At 38.3% G+C, this 10,108-nt stretch overlaps 1 pseudogene; it reads right to left on the reverse strand.

Moving 5' to 3' along the window:
- Positions 1-1,717: 1,717 nt before the first annotated feature.
- On the reverse strand, positions 1,718-2,471 carry LOC103583408 (annotated as a pseudogene).
- Between the last annotated feature and the right edge of the window lie 7,637 nt (positions 2,472-10,108).

Here is a 10,108-nt window from a genome sequence, read left to right on the forward strand (position 1 = left end):
CGCCGAGGGTTCGGATCCCATGTGGAGACCGGTTCCTGCTCACTGGCTGAGTGTGGTGCGGACGCAACACCGAGGGTTGCAATCCCGTTGCCGGTCCCTGGTACGGGCGCGACACTGAGTGTTGCGATCCCGTTACGTCAGTAAAAAAGACAAAAAGGAAAAAAAAAGTATTATAGTGTATAATTGGATGTAGTTTTATTTGGGGATTTATCATGCATTCTGCATCTTTGCATCTATGTTTTTAATTTCTACCATTTACATTTGACCCATTCTCATTGTTTTCATCTCTCTGCTAAAATAATTTTTTTTAGTAGATAGGATTAATGTATTAAAAGAAACAGTTTTCTTTTTAAGACAAGAGATACAAAACATTAAGGTTCAACTTACAACTGCTTGTCACCATAAATATAAATGGATTTGTGTTACCCCCCTTCCTTATAATGATTCGCATGCCTCATGGCAACAGATTCAGATGCATATAAAAGGAATTTGGAATCATTCTGCTCCAGGAGTAGATTTAACAAATTTATATCAAAAAATATCTGACCTTTCTCATGCCCATTTATAATCTATGGTCTTTAATACATTCAGCTGGTGTGTTCACAATTATAATTATTATTATTATTATTATTTCTTTTCCGGTCCTCATCAGATACTTTGGATCTGCAATAAAGGCAACACAACGAGAACTCCTCGCCCTCAAATTACAAAATAGAAAAGGGGGAGATGACGTGGTCCACGCCATGGCAGTATCCTAAAGGAGTCAGCTTGGGCTGCCCTCTCCAAGTTGGCAAGGCCGCTGGAGGGAGAGCTGCTGGCAAAGCCGCAGCTACGAGCTCTTGCTGCAACCAGAAGGACTGCCTGCCTCGGCTTTGTGGCTTTTGCCTTCTCTTTCGATATTTTGGTTTGCTAAAATAATTTATCTGATGTTTTATGTTTTCTACCTTTCTCATTAGAGACTTTGGTATATTAATTATAGTCATTTTTAGTTGCCTGTATGACAATGCCAACATTTGTTTTATACCTGGGGCTCCTTCTAATGATTGCTTTGTCTCTTCAGAAGGATTGTGTCTGTGTGTTTGTGTATACATCATGTTTTTCACTAAAAACAGAACATGTGTATATAACAGAAAGTACAAAAATAAGTATTACTTTTTATACTTGATGATGATTATGGCTTTTTTTATGTTTCCATATTTATTACAGTTAGCCTTTTTATACATGGGATCCACTGTGGATATATGGATTCAACCAACAACAGGTACAAAATATTTGAAAAAATATACAAAAATAATACAATAATCAAAATAATACAAACAGAATCAAACACACTCTAGGAACTATTTACATAGTTTTTACATTGTATTCGGTATTACAAGTAACCAATACATGTTAGTTTTACAGCAGGATGTTACTCAAGTACTTCACCATTTTATATAATGGACATCTACAAAATTTTTTATCCATGGGGCATCCTGAAAAAAATCACTTGTGGATACCAAGAAACAGCTGTACATGATAGTGTTTCTTTTGTGTGTGAGTTCTCTTATGCATCCTGAGGTGTGGCATCTTGGGAAAGGGTTCTCCACATTTATTACTTTCATGGTTTTGCACAAATATTACATTCAAGAGTTCAAGTAAATTCTTTCATATCTACTGAGGTTTGACTTCTGGGTAAAAGATTTCCTATGCTGGTTACATTCATATGGATTCTCACCTGTGTGAATTCTCTGATGCTTTCTAAGGAGTGACTTCAGGTGAAAGGTTTTCCCACACTCATTACACTCATAGGGTTTTATTCCTGTGTGAATTCTCTTGTGTCTAATGAAGGCTGACTGATCACAGAAAGATCTCCTACATTCATTATATTCATATGGTTTCTTACTGGTGTGAATTCTCAGATGTTTGCTGCAGTTTGACTTGAAATGATAGGTTTTTCCACATTCATTACATGCATAGGGCTTCTCCCCTGTGTGAATTCTCTGATGCATGCTGAGGTTTGCCTTCTGGTGGAAGTCTTTTCCACACTCATTACATTCATAGGGTCTTTCCCCTGTGTGAAATCTCATGTTTCCTGAGGGAAGAGTTATGGTAAAAAGATTTCTTACATTCTTTACATTCATAAGATTTCTCACCTCTGTGAATTCTCTGATGCCTCCTGAGGAGTGACTTCTGCTTAAAAGTTTTTCCACATTCATCACATGCATATAGTTTCTTCCCCATATGTGTTCTCTTATGGACTGCAAGGGATAATTTCTTCAAGAAGGATTTGTCACATCACTACATTTATACTGTGTCTCTGTTATGTGTACTTTCTGATGTTTAGTAAGTATAGACTTTTTATAAAATGTTTTCCCACATGTATCACATTGAAAAGTTTTTCTCAATACCTGAGTTATGTCTTGAGCAATAACAGCTGATTTATCAAAGGCATTCCCAAATTCATTATATTTAAAAGTGATCTCTCCCATACGACCTTCTTATGTGTAAATAATATTGTCTCTGTGTTGAAGGCTTTTGCTTGTCCACTATATTCAAAAGCCTCCTGCTGACTATGAATCTTGGGATGCTAGCTAAGATGCTCATGATGTCTGTGTGATTTTCCAGTTATATTATGGTCATCGGTTTTCTCTCCATCATGCATCTTATCAGGCTCTCTAGGAAGAATTGTGTCCTGACATACATCAAATTCTTCATGCCTCATTCCTTATAAGTAATAAGTTTCCATTACTTATAATCAGATTTCTATGCCAACAGTCCTAAAAGTCTTAGCATATTCCAGCACCAACTTAAAAGTCCAAAGTTCAAAGTCTCAGCTGAAACAAAAAGCAAAATTCCTTCCAGCTGTGAACCTGTAAAAATCAAAAACAAATTTATCTACTTCCAAGATACAATGGTGGAACAGACCTTGGATACACATTCCCATTCCAAAATGGAGGAATAGGCCAGAACAAAGGAGAAACAGGCCCCCAAAAAGTCTGAAACCCAGCAGGGCAGACATTACATCTTAAAGGTCCAAAATAATCTTCCTTGACTCCAAGTCCTGCATCCTGGGCACAATGGGGCATCTGGGCCCCCAAAGCATTGGGCAGCCTCACTCCCACAGCTCTGCCAGGTGCAGCACAGTGGGCTGTGCTGATTCCTGTGGCTTTTCCAGGCCTGTGTTGCATGTTACCAGTGGCCCTGCAGTTCCGGGGTCCTGGCAGCAGCCCCTCTGCCTTGGCTCTACTAGACATTTCCCTCGTGGGAGCTCTCTGTGGGGACTCTGACCCCACTTTCCTGCTCAGCATTGCTCTAGTAGATTGCCTCTGTGGTTGGTTCCACCCCTGCAGCAGATCTCTGCTTGGGCCCCCAGGCTTTTCCATAAATCCTCTGGAATCTGGGTGGAGGCTGCCATGCTTCTGCTGCTCTCATGTCCTGCCAGCCTGCAGACTTAACACAATGTGGATGCCACCAAGATTTCAGGCTTCTACTCTCCAGAGCGGCTGCATGAACCACACTTTAGTTGGCCTTTTGAGGCAGGGCTGCTCAAGCCAGAGTGGCTGGAATGCAGGGAGCAGGTTCCCACAGGCAGCTGTGCCCCAGGTCTGTCCTCCAGGACAACTCAATCCTTCTAGGTCTCAGGGTCTATGATGGGTGAGGCACCCTTCCAGACTTCTCAAATGCCTTTAGGGCATTTTCCCCATTATCCTGGTTATTAGCATCTGGCTGCCTCACCACCAAGGTAATGTCTTTAGCAATCAGTTTATCTGCTTCACCCTTGAATTTTTCTGCTGCTCTCCACTTCTCTACCACATGGCCAGGCTGAAAAATTTCCAAATCTTTACTCTCTGCTTTCCTTTTAAATTCTGGCTTTACATCATGCCTTTTCTGCCATAACTCAGAGTAGGCTGTTAAAAGTAACCATGCAGCTCACTTAATGCTTTGCTGCTTGGAAATTTCTTCTGCCACAAATTCTGGTTCACAACTCTTAAGTCCCACCTTCCACAAAGTCCAAGGGCATGGACACAATGTGGCCAAGTTCCTTGTGATGGTGTAGCAAGGGTTATCTTTTGTCCAATTCCTGATGAGTTCCTCATTTCTATGTGAGACCTCATGATCTGCATGGTTTTTACTGTCCACATTTCTATCAGCATCCTGGTCACAACCATTTAACTAATCTCTAAAATGTTCCAAACATTCTGCCATCTTTTTGTCTTCTTCTAAGTCCTCCAAACTCCTCCATCCTTTGCCTAACACCCAGTACCAAAGCTGCATCCACATTTTCAGATATCTGCATCGCAACACCCCAGTGCTCAGTACCAATTTTCTGTATTAGTCCATTTTGTGTTGCTGTAGCAGAAAACTTGAAAATGGGAATTTATAAAGAACAGAAGTTCATTTGGCTTATGATTCTGGGACAGCTGCATCTGGCACAGGCCTCAGGCTGCTTCTACTCATGGTGGAAAATGGCAGGCAGCCAGCAGATACAAGCAGATCACATGGCGAGAGGAAATGAGGGAGTAAGGCTTTTATTAGGGGTTTTCCAGTGTAATGAGGAGTTGGGCTGAGTTTGAAGCTTGTTGCTGCAATGGTTCTTACCCTATGTAAACCAGAAATTTAAAATTAAAACCTCAATATGTTGTTTTTCTACCTTCCCCCTGCCTTCCTTTGCATCTTCCCTTTGTGCTGCTCCTCCCAGAAAGTGTCTCTTGCTATCTCTAAACTTTTTTCCACTATTATGTTTATTTAAGGTTTGTAGCCATGGTAGCAGAGAAAGGGGAGATCATGTTTGCTGATGTTATGTTAAGCCTTAGTAGGTACATGAATATGGGGCAATTGAGTATGACCTTTAAAGGTATCCCTAATCCTCTTTCAGAGGAGTAGTGTTTCTTTTCTTTCTTCCATGTTCCCCTTCTACAGCCAGATATGGTTCCTACCAGAGCTCTCAGGTTACAGGTTTGATACCCCTCGTCCTCTAAATTAAGCCTTTTCTATCATAAGGAAAATATGGAAGATATGTCTGCTGAGATTTTGGCAGGGGCTCCTGTTTCTCTCCCTCAGCAAGGGTGGTCTTTTTAAGGATTCTCTCAGATCTTTTTTGTGGGCATCTAGAGAGGTTCTTGAAGGAAAAGCTCAGAAGACAGCATGAAACCCCTCTATGCGCTTGATAATCTCCTGGTGGCCCACATTCAGCCTTTGAAAATTTCTCAGAATTTTCTAATTTAATATTCTTAATGGCTTATATGGCAGTTGGGTAGTGTCTGCCCCACATAAGCAAATGCTCAATTCCTCCTTCTACCAGCAAGCACCTGTCTTTCTCTAAATTTTGTGTTATATGTTTTCCATGAAGCCTCAGTTCCCTTAAGGGTTCCAAAAAAGTCATTAATTTGCAGTTTTTCCACCTATCTTTCTTGTTTTATGAGTACAATGATGCTCTTTCCAGCTCTGGGCATTTCTGAGCTCAAACCAGAAGTACTCAAGAAAGTCTTTTTTAATAGATGGTGCTGAATCAGTTGAATATTTATGTGAAAAGAAATTTAATCCTGGACCCCTACCAAATTTTATATACATCCATACTTTACTACTGTCCATTATTTAGACCTCCTACAGACAGCAATCTGTCTAGCCACTCCACATGCTCTTAAAAGTTCTACTGGTTTCTTTTTCTTAAATTCCAACAAATTCCTTTGCCTGTTTTTGTTCAGATACTTTGTCCACCATTGTGCAGATTTAGCACATAATTCTAGGGGCTACTTATCTCTGCTCACCAAGCAAATATATATCCTGCAATGGAACTTAGTGTCTTTAAAGTTCTTCATATATACAGATTTTGTGTGTCTTTAAAAATGTGTACTTTTCAGGGATTTAATCTTACCAAGCTTTTGTCTTATTTGCTATAATTGTCACAATAGTCTGTCATGATATCCTACCTCTGAAACAGAAGTGGCACCCCTATTAATGTTTATTTAAATGTTATGTTCAGAGAAGATGCATTGAGGGCTGCCTGACACAAGTCATTTCTAACTAAAAGCCATCATGTTTAATTTTTGAAAATAAAATGGAAATAATATTTCATAAAACCTATTATAAATTTCATATCCTATGTATTGATGACACGTTTGGATATTTTTAGATAATCTCTAACTATATATTTATTAATGCCTGAATACTATGATGCAGTATGGATGAAACATAACCAACCTAAATGTCCATCTACAGATGACTGGATAAGGAAAGCATAGTATCTATACACAATGGAATACTACTCAGCCTTAAAAAAGAATGAAATTCTACCATTTTCAGTAACATGGATGAGCTTGGAGAAAATTATGTTAAGTGAAGTAAGCCAGGCACAGAAAGAGAAATACCACATGTCCGCACTCATAAGGGGGTGCTAAGAAAGAAAGAAAGAAGGAAAGAAGGAAGGAAGAATCATAACAATATGTTGAACTTTAAGAAGTAGAGAACAAATCTGTGGTTACTAGAGATAGGAGGGGGGAGACAGAAGGGGGTTGGGAGAGACTGTATAAGAGGCATAAAGAATAATTTCTATTTGTAATAATGGATGTCCTAATAATATTGACTTGATAAACACATGTTGTACACAGGTGAAGGCAATCAATGCTGTACCCCCCAAAATATGTGTAATCAATTATGCTTCAGACCTTTGTGGCACCAGGAGGTCAGTCTAAGGCCCTGGAGGGAAGCGCCCAAGCTCCAGCAGGCACTGAGGTGAGCCAAGACCCATGTGGCACCACGGACTCCATCTAAGACCCTGGAGGGAAGTGCCCACAGCCTCAACAGATGCTAGGTGAGCTGAGCCCCACACGGTACAAGTGGTCAAACTACAGCAATGGAAAGACAGAACAGGAGCCAAGTTGGTGTAACTGCCATACCTACTGTCACCACAAGGACAGTTCATCACCACAGTAGCAGCCAGTGCCACTCTACAGGCAATCTGTCACTCACTCAACTACATTGATATTAGAAGTCACCAGTAGAGCCTGCAAATAGAGGAAGAAATCTTTATCCTCATAGCCAACCCCATAGTAATAGAAGAAGCATGTCCTCCACCAGATGACCAAACATCAGTGAAAAAATACTAGAATTGCAAACAAATAAGAGGATATGACACCACTGAAGGAATACAGTAATGCTCAAATTCCAGACCCTGAAGAACAGGGAATCCTTGAAATGTCTGTAAAGAAATTCTGAGCAATGATCTTAAGAAAACTCTAAGAGATCAAAGAAGACTCAATTAGAGAACACAATGAAACAAGAAAAATATCCAGAATATGAAGGAAGAGATTTACAAAGAGATCGATACCTTACAAAAGAGTGTGGCAGAACTCCTAGAAAGGAAAGATTCATTCAGTGAAATAAAAAATGCAACAGAGAGCTTGAGCAGCAGGCTGCAGCAAGCAGAAGAAAGAATTTCAGATCTCAAAGAGGGTCTTTTCGAAATAACCCAGGCTGGCCAAAAAAAGCAAAAAAGAATTAAAAACAATGAAGAAAATCTAAGCGAAACAGCAGACAACCTCAACCACTCTAACATGTGAATTGTGGGTATTCCAGAAGGGGAGGAGAAAGGAAAAGGTTTTGGAAACTATTCAGGAAAATAATAACAGAAAACTTCCCAGGTATAGGGAGAGATACAGATCTTCAAATACAGGAAGCTGAGAGATCTCCTAACATATTCAACCCAAAAAGGTCCTCTCCAAGACATGTTATACTCAAATTGGAAAAACTCAAAGACAAAGAGAGAATCTTAAAAGCTGCAAGAGAAAAGCCTCAAGTCAACTATAAGGGAACCCCTATAAGACTAACATCAGACTTTTCATCAGAAACCCTAAAAGCCAGAAAAGAATGGGATGGTATATTCAAAATACTAAAAGACAAAAATTGCCAACCAGAATTCTTTATGGAGCAAGGCTATCCTTCTGAAATGAATGACAAATAGTACATTTCCCAGACAAGCAAAAACTGTGGGAGTTCACTACCACATGACAAGCCTTACAAGAAATTCTCAAGGAATACTGGGTCTGGTACCTGGAAAACAACCATCAGTACCATGATTACTAAACATAGAACAAAATCTACCAGTAAAATAAAATGTTAACAGTAAAGAGGGGGAAAGAAGTTTATCCACTTTTCCGAGAAACCAACAAACACACAAGACATCCAGTAAATCATAAAGAAAGGAACAAAAGATATGTAAAACATCCAAACAAAAATAAGTATAATGCCAGGAGTAAATCAATATTTTCAGTAATAACTCAATGTAAAAGGTTTGAATTCCCCATTCAAAAGACACAGACTGACTGAATGGATTAAAAAGATGGACCCCAAAATATGCTGCCTTCAAGAGACCCACCTCAGCTGTAAAGACACACATAGCCAAAGGGTGAAAAGATGACAAAAGATATACCATGCAAATAGAAATGAAAAAAGAGCTGGAGTAGCAATTCTTATATCAGATAAAATAGACATTAAACCAAAAACTTAAAAAATGTTAAAGAAGGCCACTATATAATGATAAAAGGATCTATCCAACAAGAAGACATAACAATCATAAGTATTTATGCAACCAACGTTGGAGCGGCCAGATTAATAAAAAAAACTATCAGACCTAAAGAAAGACATAGACACTAACGCCATAATAGTTAGGGATCTGAACACCCCACTCTCCACATTGAACATATCATCTAGACAAAAAATCAACAGAGAAACACAAGACCTAAATAAAACTTTAGACCAATTGGACTTGGCAGATACATACAGAATATTTTATCCAACAATGTCAGAATATTCATTCTTCTCTTCAGCACATGGAACAATCTCCAGGATAGACCACATGTTAGGTCACAAATCAAGTCTCAACACATTCAAAATAATTGGAATTATTCCATGTATTTTTTCCGACCACAAAGGATTAAAACTAGAAATCAATAACAAATAAAACTCGGAAAACTATACAAATACAAGGAATTTAAACAATATTCTACTTAATGACATACGATTACAAGAAGAAATTAAATAGGAAATCAAAAAATTTATCAAAACTACTGAAAATAATGATACATCATACCAAAACCTGTGGGATACTGCAAAAGCAGTACTAAGGGGGAAATTTATTGCACTAAATGCTTACCTCAGAAGAATGGAAAGGTGACAAGTAAACAACCTAACACTTCACCTTAAAGAATTAGAAAAACAAAGTAATCCAAACCCAATGTTAGTAAACAGAAAGAAATAATTAAATTCAGAGCAGAATTTAATGAAATAGAAACCCAAAAAGCAATACAGCAGATCAATGAAACAAAAGGTTGTTTTTTTAAAAGATAAATGAAATTGACAAACCATTAGAAAGGCTATCTAAAATAGAAGAGAGAACTAAAATAGAAGAGAGAAGACCCAAATAACAAATATTAGAAATGAAAATGGAAAAATTACAACTTCAGAAATACAAGGAATCATTAGAAACTACTATAAACAACTATATGCCAACAAATTTGAAATCTGGAGGAAATGGATAAATTTTTGGACACACACAACTACCAAGACAGAACAAAGAAGACATAGAAAATCTGAACAGAGCAATAACAATCAAAGAGATTGAAGCTATTATCAGCAGTCTCTCCCCAAAGAAAAGCCCAGGACTGGATGGGTTCACTGCAAAGTTCTATGAAACCTTTAAAAAAGAATTAATGCCAATTCTCTACAAACCATTCCAAAAGATTGAAACAGAGGCCACTCTCCCAAACTCATTCTGTGAGGCAAACATCACCCTGATACCAAAACCAGACAAAGATACAACGAAAGAAGAAAACAATAGGCCAATATTGTTGACGAATATAGATGCAAAAGTCCTCAATAAAATACTAGCTAATAGAATATAGAAACACATACATAAAATTATACATCATGACCAACCGAGATTCATCCCAGGGATGCAAGGTTGGTTCAACATACACAAATCAATACATGTGATACATCACATCAATAAAATCAAACACAAAGACCATATGTTCATGTCTAAAGATGCTGAAAAAGCATTTGACAAAATTCAACATTCGTTCGTAATAAAGACTCTATAAACTGGGTATAGAAGGAAAGTATCTCATCA

This window comes from Galeopterus variegatus, unplaced genomic scaffold, assembly GCF_000696425.1.
Source record: "Galeopterus variegatus unplaced genomic scaffold, G_variegatus-3.0.2 Scaffold22725, whole genome shotgun sequence".
Classification (NCBI taxonomy): Eukaryota; Metazoa; Chordata; class Mammalia; order Dermoptera; family Cynocephalidae; genus Galeopterus; species Galeopterus variegatus.